At 40.9% G+C, this 19,597-nt stretch overlaps 1 long non-coding RNA gene across 1 annotated transcript in view; it reads right to left on the reverse strand.

Annotated features, from left to right (window-relative positions):
* LOC137229794 (uncharacterized) overlaps positions 1 to 15,689 on the reverse strand; it is a 32,837-nt gene extending 17,148 nt beyond the window's left edge. Inside the window, exons 1-3 of the long non-coding RNA XR_010945847.1 lie at positions 13,966 to 15,689; positions 8,025 to 8,158; positions 7,117 to 7,250 (exon numbers count right to left, since the gene is read on the reverse strand). This is a non-coding gene — a long non-coding RNA (uncharacterized lncRNA). The remainder of the gene's footprint in view (positions 1 to 7,116; positions 7,251 to 8,024; positions 8,159 to 13,965) is intronic.
* Between the last annotated feature and the right edge of the window lie 3,908 nt (positions 15,690 to 19,597).

Raw genomic sequence — 19,597 nt, forward strand, 5'->3', positions numbered from 1 at the left:
ATACTTGTTGCCCAGTGATTCTCCATTCATTAGAATGGCATTCACTGCTTTGGGAAAAGCCTAGAATAAAGAAGGCCATCGAAGGGCTGCAAAGTAGTGCATGCATGTGTGTGTGTGTGTGTGCGCACGTGTGCACGCGTGTGTGTGTGTGTGCGTGCGCACGCGTGTGTGTGTGTAGTCTGTGTGTTTAAACTCAGAGCAGAAAAAATTACCTGAAACCCTTCATATGCAATAGGTTTGAAGTTTATGGTCATAATGATTCAGAAGCAAAGAAATGTAAGGTTCTTTATTTGTCATTAAAAATTGAAAGAGCCCCTCATTTCTACAAATGGTGGGAAAACATTTCGTCCTGTTCCTTTAAGGTAACTCAAACAGCTCCAGTTTAAAATCTCATCTGTTTTGGAAAAACAACTGAAGGGTGACAGAATATGCCACCCCCGAACATGCCACTTAGGCATAAGGATTATTTTGAGCTAAAGGCAAATGAGAATAATCAGATATAAGGAAAGTCATGGGGATATAATGCACTGCAGTGTGACTACAGTTAAGAATACTGCATTGCATATTTGAAAGCAGCTAGAAGAATGGGTCTTGAAAGTTCTGAGCACAAGAAAAGAATTCTAAATATAACTGTACATGGTGACGGATGTTAAGCGGATTTATTGTGATGATAATTTCGCTATATAAATACCGAATATTGCACTGTACACGTGAAACTAATATGTCAATTATACCTCAACAGAATTTTTTAAAATGCTACTTGTTTATGAAATAATTTCCTTTTAAAAAAAGAAAGAAAAAAGAAAATCCACCTGCCTTCCCCCTATTTGCCTAAAAGTAGGACATAAATTTACAAAGGTGTCCCTCCCCTCTCTACGAGGAAGGACAAAAGTGAATCACTGGAGACTTTAGACCCTGTCAGCCTGGAGATGACACCAGAGGAGTTTACATGCAAAGTTTACAACCTAGCCTTTGTCTCTCATTTGTTTCCCATATACTTGCCGTCCCATAATTTGCTGCCCATTGGGGACTCTAGGTCCTTTTTCTTGTCACTTCTCTAAAATTTATTGTTCCTTTGCTAAGATATTATATAAACTAAAGTTCTAACCAAACCTATGAGTTACTCATCTCTGGGTTCTCCCATGTGTTACATGTGTGATACACATGTTAATAAACTTCTGCTTGTTTTCTCTTGTTAATGTGTCTTCTGTTATAGGGGCCCAGCTGAGAATTTAGAAGGGTAGAAGGAAACTTATTCTTTTTCTCCCTACATAACCAATTCAAAATTCAAATTCAGTTAATTCAAAGTCAAAGTCCATGATTAGGCTTTTCTGACTCTCCCAACCCTTTGCCCCAGGCCTGTGCTCTGAGTACAGGTGGCAAGTGGCCTGGGTCCAGCACTGTGCTGCGCAGAGGAGTGTCTGGCTCACCTGCTGATCTGCCGACCTCTGCCGCTTGTTGGCCTAAGACGACACCTTGCTCAGCTAAGGTGTCTTATTCTCTGCTGTGTGCACCACTAGCCATCACCTGCTTGGAAGCCTATGGCTCTTGCCTTGGCCTCCCTGCGCGAGGGGTCTGCTCTCCTCAGCTGGAATCCAGTCCTGCCCCAGTAACGCCCTCTCAGCTGTTGTGCAGCCTGCATGGAGGCACACGGCCTCTGGATCTTGTCCAGGACACACATAACCCCAGAAAACCCATGGAAAACCACAATCACAGGCCGTTTCTCTGCCTAGACACTCCACCCCGCCATTGCTACTCTATTGTTGGTGTCGGGTATTCTTTAAGGTGGCGTCCTTCCAAATTTCCAAACAGAAAATAGTGCAGGGGCTTCCCTGGTGGCACAGTGGTTGAGAATCTGCCTGCCAATGCAGGGGACATGGGTTCGAGCCCTGGTCTGGGAGGATCCCACATGCCACGGAGCAACTAGGCCCGTGAGCCACAGCTACTGAGCCTGCGCGTCTGGAGCCTGTGCTCCGCAACAGGAGAGGCCGTGATAGTGAGAGGCCTGCGCACCGTGATGAAGAGTGGCCCCCGCTCGCCGCAACTAGAGAAAGCCCTCGCACAGAAACAAAGACCCAACACAGCCAAAAATAAATAAATTAATTAAAAAAAAATAAAAATAAGGGAAAAAAAAAACAGAAAAGAAAAGAAAATAGTGCATGAGCACCCCCTGCTCTAGGAATTTCAAGCTGAGGCTCCTTTTCCCTGCCTGTCCCCATTCATGGAGCTTGAGAATCCTGTGTTCCTCAGTATTTCCTCCAAGCTCCTTCTCCCAAGCCAGGAAGGGTTTTTATTGCCTTTCTGTGTGACAGGAAATTGCCATGACCTCATGTTCTATACCCTATGGTTTATGTTATAGACTCTAAACTTAGCCCTCCAGGCTTTGGGTCTAGAGATTTAAAGAGAACGTTTAGGAAGATGAAAACAAAACAGAGCAAAACCCTGTTCTATCTCCAGTGGCTGGCCTTTGTAATTGGTGTGTGGACACTGAACCTGCTTGCCCTCTAGCGCTCTCTGGTCCTGCCCCTGTCCATCTCTCCGGGGGCTCTGGATGCCTGCAGGTCCCCATGGTACTGACCCTGGCTGGGCTCAGCCACTGGATGACACTAGCAGGAGATGGGGCCGGGATGGGAAGGGAGAATTCTAAATATTTCTCTCTGCCTTTGCGGTACCTCTGGCAGGAGCTGCCTTACTCCACTGTGGATCCAGTTTCCTGTAGCGACAGTCTCCTCCCTTTGCCCCTCCAGTCTTGCTGATGTGGCTCATCTCTGGGTGACTTCACCATCCAGTCTCTGGCTTCTCACCTACTCCATCTCCTGTAAACCCAGTTACCTAAGTCAATTTTCCTATACTGTAAGTTCTTAAAGGGATTTCTGTTTTCCTATTTAGACCCTGACTGTACACCTGGCTTCAAGACTCTTGCTTCTGAAACGGGCTTCAAGATTAAACAATGACTTTGCATTCCTGCTAAAAAATATCCTAATCCTTCTTAAGGCAATGAAGACTAAATTGGGGGGGAAGGCATAGCCAAAGAAGTACAGAAGTAAAAAACACATTAATATATTTCAAAATATCTCACCACCAGAGCACCCATAGTTATTGAATTCGTTGTATTGTTACTTGAATAGACATTTTTTTGCTGCCCTTATATACTCATGGGGCAAAGTTCTCCGGTGTTCCATTAATCATGTGATCTTTCTGGATTCTACACTTTGTCTCTTACCTCTTCCTTGTAGAAGATTATACCCGATTCAATAGCAAGTCACACAACCCACTTAGTTTAATGAATTGATGGCATATATGCTCAGTTGCAACAAAATCAATTTTACACACTGACCAAAATGTGGATGCAGGAAAGAGTTTGAGAACATCAGTGTGTAAAGACTGGTGATGACCAGTCCAACAAAGATACTAAAATCTGCAGATCCAAATGGGCAGACATAGAGATCACACAAATCAAATGTCTATGGGCCAGACAGGTAATATAAATTGGAAAGCAGGTCCTGTGTATTACAGAAGGGAGCAGGGCACATGGAAACTAGAGAGGAGGTGTGTTACTGAATGGGGGGGTGGTCTCTACACAGCTCCAGCTGACTATGCCGAATGGGAACGGGGATGCCTTGTTATGAAATTTTACAATATTTGAAGAGAAGCCAGAAATCTAGATTGCATGTGAAAGCCTCATGATTTGTAAAGTAATATCAAGTAATTCAAAAAAAAATTTTTTTTTTTTGCAGTACGTGGGCCTCTCACTGCTGTGGCCTCTCCCGTTTTGGAGCACAGGCTCCGGACGCGCAGGCTCAGCGGCCATGGCTCACGGGCCCAGCTGCTCCGCGGCATGTGGGATCTTCCTGGACCGGGGCACGAACCCGTGTCCCCTGCATCGGCAGGCGGACTCTCAACCACTGCGCTACCAGGGAAGCCCTCAAAAAAAATTTTTTTTAATGTTGTGCAAATTTAACAAAACATATATATATATATACATATATATATATATATATATATATTTTTAAAATATTTATTTATTTGGCTGTGCCAGGTCTTAGTTGCAGCACACAGGATCTTCATTGTGAAGTGCGGGATCTTCATTGTGGCATGCTGGATCTTTAGCTGTGGCATGTGGGATCTATTTCCCTGACCAGGGATCAAACCCGGGTCCCCTGCATTGGGAGCACGGAGTCTTAGCTGCTGGACCACCAGGGAAGTGCACTTACAGAACATATTTTGAGCTAGATAGGACCCCAAGTCACCAGTTTGCAATCTCTGCCCTAACTGGACATTATTCTTTGGAGCAATATACACTGTGTGTTCAAATAATCTTCCTCAACTCAGTAACATTTGTGGATATTTTAGTTACCTCCATAATGTGGTCTATTCTTTTGAATATTCTCATCATATGAAATATACATTCTTTAGTGGTAAGCCAAATTTTCGAAAATAGTCAAAATAATAAAAACATGAGTACCCTTAATAAAAAGAGAAAAACTGGGAAAAATGAATTTGGGTTTATTTTTTATCTCTCACTTTCACTACCCCCAACACATTTGTCAGATATTCTAGTAGGTAGGAGGGCTGTAGGTGTGGGGGAAAGGGAGTCCTGACTCTGCCCAAAGGAAGGAATGTGGAGGAACAGAGCCTGGTTTATAGACTGGTGTCTCAAAGAACCGGGGGTGGGGGTGGGGCTGGGGGGGCACCTCCATCACTGATTGAATTAATTATAATCTCTTCAACTTGGCATTTAAAACAATATAGCCCTACACTACATCTCAAGTCTTATCTCTTGGTGTTGCAAGAACACATTATCATGCTTTCCCACCTCTGTGTTTGTTTATCCAACACTCTCCACCTCAGTCAGTTGAAATGCTACTTGAACTTCAAAATTCATATGCTACCTCATCCAAAAATCTTCTGCTAATGTTTTGGAGTTATCCTCTCTTTTGAGTTTCCATAGAACTTCTCATTTGTATTTTGACATTTATATTCTGCTTTGAAATACAGATTCTTGAGTTCTTGTCTTGTCCCCACCAGACTACTATGATGTTTAGAACATCAACTATTATTTTTGATAATCTGGAGTGCCTAACATTAAGCTTTGCACAAATTATGCACTGGAGATTTCTGTCTTGTGTTGATAAGAAGATGAGTAAGTTGGTAAGAAGATGGATACATCTAGTGGTAGAACTGAAAAATTGCATGCAACTTTTGCTTTATCTAAAACAGTTATCATAACCTCCTCTCCAACAACAAAAAAAGATTGCCTCAACGATACTACAGATGGCTTCAACTTTAATCTCTATTGAGGAATGCACTGTGTTACTTCTTAGGCAGACACTGAGCTCTCTTATAGCATTTTTTAAAAATAAATTTATATATTTTATTTATTTATTTTGGCTGCTTTGGTTCTTTGCTGCTGTGCGTGGTTTTCTCTAGTTGCAGTGAGCGGGGGCTACTCTTCGTTGCGGTGCATGGGCTTCTCACTGCAGTGGCTTCTCTTGTTACGGAGCACAGGCTCTAGGCGGGCTTCAGTAGTTGTGGCACTCAGGCTCAGTAGCTGTGGCTCGCAGGCTGTAGAGCACAGGCTCAGTAGTTGTGGCGCACCGGCTTAGTTGCCCCGCAGCATGTGGGATCATCCCGAACCAGGGCTTGAACCTGTGTCCCCTGCATTGGCAGGTGGATTCTTTTTCTTTTTAACATCTTTATTGGAGTGTAATTGCTTTACAATGGTGTGTTGGTTTCTGCTTTATAACAAAGTGAATCAGCTATACATATACATATATCCCCATATCTCCTCTCCCTTGCATCTCCCTCCCACCCTCCCTATCCCACCCCTCTAGGTGGTCACAAAGCACCTAGCTGATCTCCCTGTGCTATGCAGCTGCTTCCCACTAGCTATCTATTTTACATTTGGCAGCGTATATATGTCCATGCCACTCTTTCACTTCATCCCAGCTTACCCTTCCCCCTCCCGATGTCCTCAAGTCCATTCTCTACTTATGTGTCTTTATTCCTGTCCTACCCCTAGGTTTTTCAGAACCATTTTTTAAAAATTCCGTATATATGTGTTAGCATACAGTATTTGTTTTTCTGACTTACTTCACTCTGTATGACAGACTCTAGGTCCATCCACCTCACTACAAATAACTCAATTTCGTTTCTTTTTATGGCTGAGTAATATTGCATCGTATATACGTGCCACATCTTCTTTATCCATTCATTTGTTGATGGACACTTAGGTTGCTTCCACGTCCTGGCTATTGCAAAGAGTGCTGCAATGAATATTGTGGTATATGACTTTTTGAATTATGGTTTTATCAGGGTATATGCCCAGTAGTGGGATTGCTGGGTCATATGGTAGTTCTATTTGTAGTTTTTTAAGCAACCTCCATACTGCTGTCCATAATGGCTGTATCAATTTACATTCCCACCAACAGTGCAAGAGGGTTCCCTTTTCTCCACATCCTCTCCAGCATTTATTGTTTGTAGATTTTTTGATGATGGCCATTCTGACTGGTATGAGATGATATCTCACTGTAGTTTTGATTTGCATTTCTCTAATGATTAGTGATGTTGCGCCTTCTTTCATGTGTTTGTTGGCAATCTGTATATCTTCTTTGGAGAAATGTCTATTTAGGTCTTCTGCCCATTTTTGGATTGGGTTGTTTGTGTTTTTGACATTGAGCTGGCAGGCAGATTCTTAACCACTGCGCCACCAGGGAAGCCCTCTTATAGCATTTTTGATCAAAACACTGTGTGCAAGATATTTCTCTAGATTATAAAAGATGCTACAAACAATCATAAAGATTCCTGTAAATGGGTAAGTTTCCTTTATCAGGCTTAGATAAGTGCCACCATTGTTTTATGACCCATGACATAAATATCTTGGACTAAATGCAGATATTCTCTAATTCTTCTAGTTTAGCAAACCCATACTTGTGGAATTTGTGAACGAAAGGATGCTCTATAAGAGCTGGTTCTCAGTACGTTTCTAACTATTAATCACTCAAGGACAAGTCCAGAAAAGTTAAGCTTAACATTTTGAAATGTAGGTTTTTACAGAAGTTTTTAGAGCACGATTTCTGATAGATAGGGACCTACCCAATGATCTAAAGGTCTTACCTGACAGAATTTCCAGCTGATTGCTGCTTTCACATTCCACTTTCTCCTTACTCTCTTTTCCCCAGGCTTAAAAGGATTTCAGGGGCAGAAAAGCGCTCACCAGTGATGGGGGCCATGCAGGATGATCTCAAGACCTGAGGAAATGTTTGGTAATTCATAAAACAGTTCGGAGACCCTATTTTAGTATTTGGTATCTTTTAAAATTGGCTTTCTAAAAAATAAAGAAAAAAAGAAAGTTAAGGTGGTTTTGACAATAGGGCTAAAGTAAAAATGATGATATAATGCTTTCTTAGATTAATTTTAAAATGTCCTATATGTTATTTTGTGTACAGTCATTCTAGTTCTGTTCCTAAGCACAAATATCTGGCATTTCACTAAAATTTTTGTGACATGATGGTAAATTGAAAAACTTGGCCACAATACTTTGCAGCTCTTCTCATCAATAAGATGAGAAAAGAAACTATTTGGTTCTCTCCCGTCTCTTGAATGAATCTGGGCTGACTGTTTGACTTGCTTTGAATGTGGTGGAAGTGACACTGTATAAGTCCGTAGAGACTCATCTTCAGGGAGCCTTGCAGCTCCTGGTTTTTCCTTCTGGGAACGCTGCCCTAAGACCACCATGTAAGGAAACTGGTCTAGCCTACTAAAGATGAGAGGACATATGGAGAAGAACCAATGGCCAGCCCTGTGAGTGAGGCTGTCTTGGACCTTCCAGCCCAGCTAACCCTCCAGCTGAATGCAGCCCTATGAGTGAGCCCAGGCAAAACCTCCACCTTTTGAAGGGTGGACCCCAAAGAACTTGAGCTATCATTAGTCCATCACTATATTTCTGTTGTATTCATCTATTGCTTTGTAACTAGCTATCCCAAAACTTAGTGGTTTAAAACAATCCCTGTGCATTTACTCACATTTGTGCAACTTGGGTTCGCTGGACTTAGCAGGACAGCTCTTTGCCTGCGGCTGGGAATTCAAGACAGGTTTTCCCATAAGTCTGGTGTCTCACTGTGACAGCTGGAACATCAAGGGCTTGGCCAATGTGACACTGTGATAAAATAAGACATCTATATTTGGTCTTCGTCCCAGTTCCTGTCACAGAGCTCTTAAAATTTTTGTGATTTCCTGAGTGATGTGGTGAGAGAAGGGCCTTTGTTAATCATAATAAACCCTTTTCAACCCTGCTTGAGTTTATGTTAATAAGATGAATGGTGGCCAAAAGCCCCAGGATACAGGCTGGTCACCAGAGGAACCAACCAAGTGACTAGAGGATTAGAACTTTCAGTCCCACCCCCAGCCTCCATGGAGAGGAGAGAAGCTGGAGACTGAGTTAATGATCAATGGCCAGTGATTTAATCAATCATACCTACAAAATGGGACCTTCCTAAAATGACTAAACTATAGATTGTTCAGAGAGCTTCTAGTTTGGTGAACGTGTCTATGTGCCGGGAGGATGCACACCCCAAATTCACGGGACAGAAGCTCCTGTGCTCAGGATTCTTCCAGACCCCACCCCATGCACCTATTCCTTTGGCTGTTCCTCTGTACCCTTTAGAGTATCCTTTATAATAAGCCAATAATAGTAAGCAGAGTGTTTCCCTGAGTTCTGAGCCATTATAGCAAATTATCAAACCTGAGGGGAGGGTCGTGGGAACTCCTGATTCGTAGCCAGAAGTTGGACAGAAGTTGGATAGAAGTTGGACAGAAGTGTGGGTAACCTGGGGACCCACTATTTGCATAGTGGGACTGATCCCCTTAACCTGTGTGCTAACTCTAGATTAATAATGTCAGAATTGAATTAAATTGTGGGACACCACTTCGTGTGCACAGAGAATTGGAGAATTGCTTGGTGTGGAAAATCTACACACTTGGCGTCAGAAGTGCTACAAGCAGAGAAACAGTTTTCTTTTAGCCAGGCACCTTTCAGCTCTCCATCTGGGTGGCTGAACCTCTTTCCATGTGGCTTGGGGCTCCAAGAGGGCAAACGTGGAAGCTGCACAGTCTTTTAAGACCTGGCACAGTATCACTTCTGCTGCTTCTATTTGTCAAAACAGGTCACGAAGCCAGCCCAGACTCAAGGGGAGGAGAAATAGACTTCTGGTCTCTATGCAAGGACACAAAAGATTTTGTGGCCATCTTTTTACTTTTTATTTATTTATTTATTTATTTTATTTATTTTTGGCTGCATTGGGCCTTCGTTGCTGTGCACGGGCTTTCTTTAGATGGGTCGAGTGGGGTCGACTCTTCATTGCGGTGTGTGGGCTTCTCATTGTGGTGGCTTCTCTTGTTGCGGAGCACAGGCTCTAGCTGCGCGGGCTTCAGTAGTTGTGGCGCGTTGGCTCAGTAGTTGTGGCTCACGGGCTCTAGAGCGCAGACTCAGTAGTTGTGGCTCACGGGCTTTGTTGCTCTGCAGCATATGGGATCTTCCCGGACCAGGGCTCGAACCCATGTCCCCTGCGTTGGCAGGCGGATTCTTAACCACTGCACCACCAGGGAAGCCCTTTGTGGCCATCTTTATCATCTATCACAATCCATCCTCTGGCCATAAATTACTGGCATTTCTCCCTTATGCAAAACACATTCATCTCTTCCAGTACCTCCCAAAGTCTCACCCAGTATGGCAGCTGCTCGGTGCCCAGAATTTCATCATTTGGATCAGGTCTGGATGTGGATGAGGTTGCTTGGGTGTGGCTTTTCTCAGTCTGGAAACCTGTGAACTAAAAATTCAAGTTATCTGCCACCATCACCAACCCCCCTCCCCCAACCCCGCATGCAGTGGTGAGAGAGGGATAAGATAGCAGCAGATGCTCCCGTTCTCAGGGGGAGGACATTAAAGGCACGTAGCAGGCACGGGTCCTCAGCAGTTCTAAAAGCCAGCTGTACACATGTTGCCAGTTTCCCTAGGTCTGGAGGGAGGGATTATTGCTTGATTGGGGCCTGCTTCTGCTCCCTCCTCCACCACACCCCGCCAAATTACCATCACATCACCTTGTTCTTTTTTTCTTGCCATTTGAAATGATCTTGTTTATGAATTTTCTAATATGTTCACTTTTTCCTCAATCCATTGTTCTTAGCTGTTGGCTCTGTCCTCTGAGATCTTTTTCATTTTCCATGAGAAATGGTTCATCTCTGAGGCTGATTTCTCAGTCTGCTTCTTGCTCATGGAAAGGTGGGAGCCCAGAGGCCTCTTTTCATTTTCAACTGTCTTTGTTCCTTTAAGTGTGTACAGTTCCTTTTAAAATGCTGTGGATGTTCTGTATGGTAAATTATAATCTACTCCATTAGACAAGAGTCACACACCGATCCACACATCTCTTGGGAACGGGCCCTCTGCATTTTGGGCTCTGAGGTCTTAAAATAGGTCTTACAGCCACACCCTCAACTTGATCTTGACTAAGATCACGTTTGGCTGGCAGCATGCTGAGGCCATTTATTATTTTTTCTGCTTGAAAACTGAAATTCTCGTTCATCCTTCCTTCCCATATTTTATGACAGGCAGCTAAAAGAAGCAGATTAACCCCTTTGGCATTCTACTTGGAAGTTTCCTTTGGACAGATCCACAAGTTCATTAAGTACATTTTCTATCTTACATGTTACCGCAGTCATCAGCTTTACCAGCTGTTCCCCAGCTTTACAACACAGATGACCATCTTTCCAGCGTTCCATTTGCTCACTGCCTTTGCCACCCTTCCAGCCTTCCTCCATGGCTCAATCTCAAAATCACCTGCTTTAGGTTTCCGTTACAGCAGCACCCCACTTCCAGGTGCTACTTTCTCTTTCCATTTTCTATTGCCATGTAATTAACCACCCCCCAAAATAATGACTGAAAACAGTGATTTATTGTTTCTCATGATTTTGTGGGTTGACTGCAGTAACGTGACCACGTTCTTTTAGGAGCTCGGTGGCGCTGCACTGTCCAAGGTGAACTCTCATCCTCCAGAGGGTGTCTCCATGTGGCCCCTCATCACTCACTAGTCTAGCTCAAGTCACTTTTCAGCATGGTGGCTAGCTTCCAGAGACAGCGTTCCAAGAGGACAAGCTCTAGTGTGCAAGTGCTAATCCAGTCTCCTTCTACCATGCTTGCTAATGTCCCACTGGCCAAAGCAAAGCACACGATCAAGTAAACTTGCTTATGAGTTTTCTAATTTGTTTACTATTTTCCTCTCCCTACCAAAATATAATATCAGGGGTTCTTGTCTACTTTGTTCATAGCTGTATTCCCAGAATTCCAAGTAGCTCCAGTACATACTAAGTACTTAATAAACTTTTTCTTTTTGTTTTCTGGCTGTGTGGCATGCAGGATACCAAGGACATGAATATTGGAAGGGATGATTTGTTGGGGGTCACTGTCTACCACACTCTCCAGCTGTATGTCTGACCAGTTTCTCCCTTGTTTATTATGCTGAATTTACACTGTGTTCCTTGCTGTTCCCTGACACAGAAATCTCTTCCTTGCCTCAGTCTTTTTGATTTTCTCTGCCTGGTTCACTCTATACCCAGTCTTCAAATTGCTGTTCTTTTATATTCTTCAGGTATCAGCTGAAATGTCACACCTCCCCTCCTTCCACCAGGCCGAGTTACTATCACATTACCTTGTTCCTTTCTTTCTTGACATTTGAAATAAACTTGTTTATGAATTTTCTAATTTGTTTACTATTTTCCTCTCCCTACCAAAATATAATATCAGGGGTTCTTGTCTACTTTGTTCATAGCTGTATTCCCAGAATTCCAAGTAGGTCCAGTACATACTAAGTACTTAATAACCTTTTTCTTTTTTTCTTTTTTTTTCTGGCTCTGTGGCATGCAGGATCTTAGTTCCCTGACCTGGGATTGAACCCATGCCCCCTGCAGTGGAACCATGGAGCCTAACCACTGGACCGCAAGGGAATTCCCAATAAATGTTTCTGACGTGTGATGAATGAACAAATGGATGGACAAATGGATGAACTAACTAAATCAGTGTAAAAAAATTTGTAAGTAAATATGTTTATTTTTGTAGAAACTGTATCAAAGTTTTAAACAACTACTGACTACTAAAAATCAGGAGTGATCCAGAAAAAGCCTTTTTGAGAACTGGACTGAACAATGGTTATAGCTTTCTGAAATATTTAAAATAAATGATATACTTGAGATTTGTTTCAAGATAATCTGGAGAACATGGGGAAAATGGATTGGAGTACAGAGAAAATGAGACTGACTGTGAATTGATACTTATTTAAGTTGGGTTAAGGGTACATGAAGGTTCATTATACTGTTCTCTTAACTTACATATTTGTTTGAAATTTCCATAATAAAAAGTTTTAAAATTACATGTAGATTATTAAGGGACTGAAGAGCATTGGAAAGACTGTGAGAAATATTCATAAGTATGAACTAATTTATTAATATTCCTACTTCTCCTACATCTTTTAGAAAGAGATATGATGGGAGGCATTTTAAAGATCATCTAGAAATGTCATTCGCTAGATAATCTGAAGGTTATTTAGATGTTGCATTTAACCTGTAATAGACCTTATTTTAAAATATTCCTGGAACTTTGCATGTGGAACAGATTTCGGTAAAGCAAGTCATTTCCCCATTGATTTCCATTCAATTTTGAAGACATGCTCTCATACCTCCTGATTTCCCAGTCTGCTAATTATAGCCCAAGGTAGGAGATGGGAAGTACAGAGCTCATGTAAGCATTGGCATTTTGCCTTGATCTGGGGCTCAATCAGGTATCTGATGCAAGAAATTTTTATGTTCTCTGCCTGGATCAAGAAGAAGCCAGGGAGAGCAGGAGCTTGCCTCCACAGATGCCATCCTCAAACTGACAACTGCTTTGCCTGGCTTTGTTATCAGTCTGGGGAGTTGCTAGTCTGTTGGCAGAATTCAATTAATAAGGACTTTTAATTATTATATATCTTCCTTACAAGTCATAATTTGGGGAAATATAGAAGAAATACAGTTTTGTCCCTGGTATCAAAGAGCCTGAAGATTTCAAGGGCTTAGGAACAAGTCCAGCCTTAAGCATTATATAATATTTTCCATCCAGAACTAGAAGAAGAGTAATGTGTTTGGGGGCTGTCATATCCTGGGCATTCATTTAAGGGATCAGGGCCATGGGGCCAAAATCATTCAGCACAAAGCTTATTCATGAGTGAGCAATGGAATCGATGATATGGTTCTTGGGGCAGAAGACCAGGTGACTGGTTTGCAGGCAGAGGAGTGAGCTCTCCCACTCCTAGAGATCCCCAGATTTATTATAACTAGGCAAATCCATTCAGGAAGACCATTCTGCTGGGCATCTCTGCCTCTGGAATAGAGATAAGGCAACAAGTATGAATTTGTTTTAATGGAAGTCTCTTTGCTGGGGGATTTGTCCTCACTCAGAATTCACACACACCCCCCTAGATTTAATGCTGTCTGATTATAAAAATGGTTGGAAGAAGGCCAAAACACAGAAATAGAGGTGTGTGGAGGGAAGAGACCTGGGGTAAGAGAAGCATAACAGTTTAGGGTGCTCTCAGCTGCAAGTAACAGTGAACCGCAAGTGTGGGTTAACTTCAGGCAGCTTCTCGTTCTCAGGGAGGCCCTGAATTTATACTGGAGGCCAGGGGCCAGGTGGCCTGAGTATTGGTCTTGAGTCATCACTTTTCTCACCTTTCCAAACCCAGTTTTCCCATTTGAACAAGGAGGGTGTGGTCTAACTTCTCTGAGATATCAGGATCTAAAGATCCAGGAATATTTGGTGTGTAGTTCCTGTAGGTGGGTAGTAGATCATGGACAAGTGGGAGGAACTAGTTCCTCATTTTGTGATTATGTTCAAAGGCCCACATTGACCTTGGCTTTTTGGAATAAGTTAAATGAAGGTACCTGCCACGGTGCTCAATGAATGTGTCTCCTGCTTCCTTCCCATAGGTGAAGCCCACCTTCCATATGTAGGACCACATCACCTGGACAAGAGAGAGAAGCAGTTCTGATTTGCAAATGCAAACACAAGCCTATGTCAAGACTTCCTTTCAAAAAGGGCTTATTAAATTAAAAAAATATACATTTGCATAGCATAATTTCACATAGACAACAGTAGACTCCAATCACAAAAATAAAAATATAAAAATGTTATATTCTTATTGGAATTCAGTTAGATTTGAGGATGTTACCATTTACAGACTCATGATAAAACAGTAGTTTAATCAAAGATCTGTTTAATGCAAATATTTGGAGTCCTACCAGAAAGACCATAAGGCTATTGTCAAATCAGTTAAATGTCTGTTACAAGCAGTAAGGGTGACCATCTGCTGTGGTTGGCAAAAAATTAACATATTTCAAAATACAAACACTTCTCAGTCTACCCCTACAGACCTCAAAGCAGTCATCTTCGCTATAGACAGTTTGGATCTAATATCTAGTACTTCAACTAAAACGATATCCAATGTCTTTAAACAGGCAAGAGATATTGGATAATAAATGTTCCATTTATTTGCTATTATGAAAGATGACAAGTTCTTAGCTTATTAATACTTCGTGCCTTGTTGAGAAACTCAATCTGAAAATCCCTGGTGTTAATTCAATTAGGCAAACAAGGATTGTGCCCTTGCTATAGACAGTTCATTGGGCTCCATTGTTTGAGGTATACAATGAAAGGAGACTTCAGGGAGCCTCCAATTTAGTGGGGGCTATGGATACGCACGTTTGCCCATACAAGGCAGAATACTATCACAGAGGCTGAATCCAGTGCCACAGGAGTCTTCTTATTTTATAGGCTTGTAAGGCAAAGGTTACCCCTAAGATGGCAGTTGCGGTGGATTTTGAAGGAAAGTATGACCTCAGTTAAAGAAAAAAAAAGTACAGAGGACAGCCTGAGCAAGACTAACAGGCATAGGAATGCACTCTACTCAGGACATAGCACGTGGTCCTGTTTGCCTACATGCGTTTTGTAAGATGAAGCTCAAAAAGTTGTGTGGGAACAATGGTGGGCATCTATTATGATTTTTGCCTGGCTTTGATTCTCCTTCTTCTAGAAACAGCACCATGGTTTTCCCTTGGGAATCTATGCCTGCCCTCTTTTTCAGCTCATGTGACTTGAAGGAGCTGATTGTGCAATGCCATGAATACCATCTAAAAGGCTTGGATTTTGAGTTCCATATTTCAAATCTCTTATTTAATAGAAGGGAGAATCATGAAAACCTTTGTAAATGAAAGAATGTTCAAACATGTACAGAAGTAAAACAAAACGAAACAGTGAATCTCTATAAGCCCCATACCCAGACTAAACAATTATAGGCATACCTCATTGTATTGTGCTTTGGTTTATTGCACTTTGCAGATAATGTGTTTTTTACAAATTGGAGGTTTGTAGCAAGCCTGAGTTGAGCAAGTCTATCAGCGCCATTTTCCCAACAGCATTATTTCTAAATTAAGGTATGTACACTGTTTTTTTTGTTTGTTTGTTTGTTTTTGTTTTGTTTTTTGCGGTACGTGGGCCTCTCACTGTTGTGGCCTTTCCTGTTGCGGAGCACAGGCTCCGGACACGCAGGCTCAGCCGCCATGGCTCACGGGCCCAGCCGCTCCACAGCATGTGGGATCTTCCTGGACCGGGGCACAAACCCGTGTCCCCTGCATCGGCAGGTGGACTCTCAACCACTGCGCCACCAGGGAAGCCCCTGTACATTGTTTTTTTTTTTAGAAATAATGCTATTGCACACTTAATAGACTACAGTATAGTGTAAACATAACTTTTACATACACTGGCAGACCAAAAAATTCATGTGACTCGCTTTATTGCAATATTCACTTGATTGCAGTGGTCTGAAACCAAACCTGCAATATTTCTGAGGTATGCCTGTGTCAAGATTTTATCATTCTTCCTCTATCCTCCGCTCTGTCTTTTGCCAAAGTATTTCAGAGCAAATCCTGGACATCCTGTGTTTTCAATTCTATGTATTTTAGCATGCGTCTCTAAAAAGTATGGACATTTTCTTACAAACAAAATGTCATCGTCACACCTAATGATTCTTTGGGATTGACTAATCCCCAGTCCATATTAAAATTCCCACTGCTATATTTAAAATAGATAACCAACAAGGACCTACTGTATAGCACAGGGAACTCTGCTCAATATTCTGTAATAACCTAAATGGGAAAAGAATTTGAAAGAGAATGGATACATGTATAACTGAATCACTCTGCTGTACACCTGAAACTAACACAACATTATTAATCAACTATACTTCAAAATAAAATAAAAATTGAAAAACAAAATAAAGTAAAATCTCCCTATCTAAAAAATGTCTTTGGTTAGCTGGCTTGTTTAAATCATGTTCTAAACAAGGTCCACACATGGAATGTGATTTTTATAGCTCTTCAGTTTATTTTAATCCACAGCAGCCCTACTCACTCCACCTTTTTCCTTTATTTACTATGAACTTTAATATAACGTTTTAAAAAGTGTCTTTTAATCTACAGGTTCTCCTTCCATTGCTTTTTCTTTTTTTTCCTTGTAAGTTATTTGTTAAAGAAACTCAACTGTTTGGCCTGTAGTTTCCCAGACTCTGGATTCTACTGATTATATCTCCATGATGCAGTGTTTCATGATCTGTGCACTTCCTGTAAATTGGTAATTGGGTACAGAGACTTGATTAGATTTCAGTTTAATTTTTGGAGGCAAGGCTACTTAATTGTGAACTGTACTCTTCTATATTGGGGCACATGATGTCTTTTTAATTCTCTCTTTGTGATATTAGTAGCTGTCAATGCCCATTGTCTAGATCCATTCAATTCATTAGGGATTGCAAAATGACGATATTCCAATTTTATCACTCCCTTACTTATTAGCTAAAACATTTCTATATAGAGTAGCTCCCCCTCATCTATTATTTGATTATCCAGTAGTATAGCTCACATAGGAAAGGCAGGATAAATATTTGATTGTTTCCCTTTACCCAGTTTTAAAAATAATAAGTTGGTTGCCTATCACCCTCAAAAGGTGACCAATTAATTTTTTAGGATCATTAAAACTCATGGATTAAAACATTTTAAGTGTGTCAATCCCCTGAAGTTATTACCCCTATGGAGTTTAATTGTTCCAACTCTGGCCAGTGGCAGCTTCTTCAAGTTGGGTCTTATGTCCTTTTGACATGACCTCAGTAGTATTTGATAGTTTCCTTGCTATCGTATGGCAAGATATCCCATGAGTTCACACTGATACTTCCAATGCAAAGTCAGGACTGTAATGTTTTTACTTAACATCTTCTGTTTTACATCGGTATCACCTTTCTTCTGAGAATCCAGGTTCTCAGAGACCAGAGAATGATAGAATTAGAAGATCACACAATTACAGTGTGCATGGTCTTGCATTATACCCCACTACAGTCTCAGCAAAATCACCCATTGTACCATCACCAGTACTACTGAAACAGTTTAAAAACTGTTTGCATATACTCTCTCCATTTTCTTTAGTTTGATTTTATATACATTTTCAGAGCATATAGCCAATACATAGTATGCTCTTTCTTCTCTAACCCTCATGTGGTCTTTGTTTTACAAGTAAATAGGTATTTAATGCTCACCACCGGTCCTTAGGTTGACATCTCTCTAGTCGTTTGGACATTTGAAGTCTGTTCTCTAGTAGATTCTTTACGAAATGTGCAAGGAAACAATATTAAATGCCTGTGCTCCCCCAATGTTTCTAAAAGAGGATGGCATCAAGCATAGATTTTTATTTTATTTTTTTGGCTAAACTGATAGGTAAGGAGGGCCAACTTGGCATAGTTTTAATTTGTATTTCTCTTAGTATGAATCAGGTTGAGAATTTTTTTTTAATGTTTAAGGATCATTTCTTCTTTCTGTGAGCTGTCTGTTCACATCTTTTGTCCACTTTTCTATGGGGTTGTTGGTGTTCCTTCTTCCCCCGTTTTTAGGAGTTCTTTCCATATTGGAGCCATTACTCCTTTGTATGTGGTATGTGTTAGAAATATCTCTTCCTACTTTGTCATTTGTTATTTGACTTTACTTATAGGGATTTAGGAATATGACTCTATGTTTAATACCTAGTAGGGTCAACCCCTCAGACATTGCTTTTTTTTTAAAGATTTTGTTTTGGCGGGGGGCTACAATTAATTATATTCTAAGAATACATTCAACTTGTCTAGAAAAAAAGATTGACATTTTTGTTGGGATCATGTTAAATTCATCAATTATCTTAGTGATGTTGTGTCTTCCCATCTAAGAACACGGTTTTCTCATTCCATTTGCTCTAGTCTACCTTGTGTCTTTCAGTAAAAGTGTTTTAAAAATTCTCCTTATATAACTTTTGCACGTTTCCCATTAGGTTCATGGCTGGATATTTTATCTTTTTTCTTGCTAGCATAAAAAGGATCTTCTCTTGCATTATATCTTCTAGCTGGTTATTGTTTATATATATGAAGAACACTGATTTCTGAATATCAAAGGCTTTTGAGTTAAGGATTTCAAAGGTGACATAGTACAGAGATGATTAGAAAAGTGAGAGATAATTAAGTTATCGATATTTCAAGTGAGAAATGAATCCATGTACCAGGGCAGGATCAGGAGGGAAAAGAAGAACAAGGAGATAGGGACATCAAAGGTATAGAACTTGGAAACTAATTTGATGTTGAGGAGAGGATGAAGGAAAGGGCACATGAGCTTTCAACTGAGTGACTGCAATGATGGTAATGTTGTTAACAAATAATAGGAGGAGGAGAGGGTTGGGGAAAAGAGAGTGGATTTCAATTCTGGGTGCTTAGATTTTAAGACTGGAAGTCAGGGAGATGCTGGAAGCCATCTGGAGGAGCTGTAGGAGTGTTAGAAATGACTAGGGAGAGAAAGCAGAATGAGAAAAGACAATGATAGGATGTTGAAGGATTTCTATATCTAAATAATAGGCAGAGGAAGCCGATTTATGAGAGAGATGGGCAATGAGGGGTCTGAGGTAGGAAGTGAACCAGAAAATAAAGCCATAGAAACCAAAGGAACAGTGTCGCAGGATTTACTAATTATGAAATCACCAGTAATTTTGAGACAGCCATTTCAGAACTGTTGTGAGGGTGTGGTAAAATTATGAAAGACTAAGTAGAGAGATTATATTGACTAGGGGTGAATTGGCGTAGGAAATTTAAACTCTGTGTCCTTCAAACATGTGAAATCTAAATACATGGTATCATGATTTAAATAATCTATGAAGGTGTCAGTTAAACAAACATGCTCAGGTGACAATAACTTGGTTTAAATTAAATTTTGTTAACGGTGATTTCTTATGGACACATAACCTAATTCAAAGTTCAGCCCTTTGTCTGAATATAATTCTTACTTTACCTCCTGACAGATGTGATATGTGTGTGTTCAAGTAAAACAGTGCATTTTAGTGCTAAAAAGGACAAGAATTTTTCCCACTCCTAGGTGAATGTCTGTTCTTTTATGTAGGCATTTATAACAATCATAATAGTTTATATTTAGGGTTTACAAAATATTGTCATTTCTCACTGAA

This window comes from Pseudorca crassidens, chromosome 1, assembly GCF_039906515.1.
Source record: "Pseudorca crassidens isolate mPseCra1 chromosome 1, mPseCra1.hap1, whole genome shotgun sequence".
Taxonomy (NCBI): Eukaryota; Metazoa; Chordata; class Mammalia; order Artiodactyla; family Delphinidae; genus Pseudorca; species Pseudorca crassidens.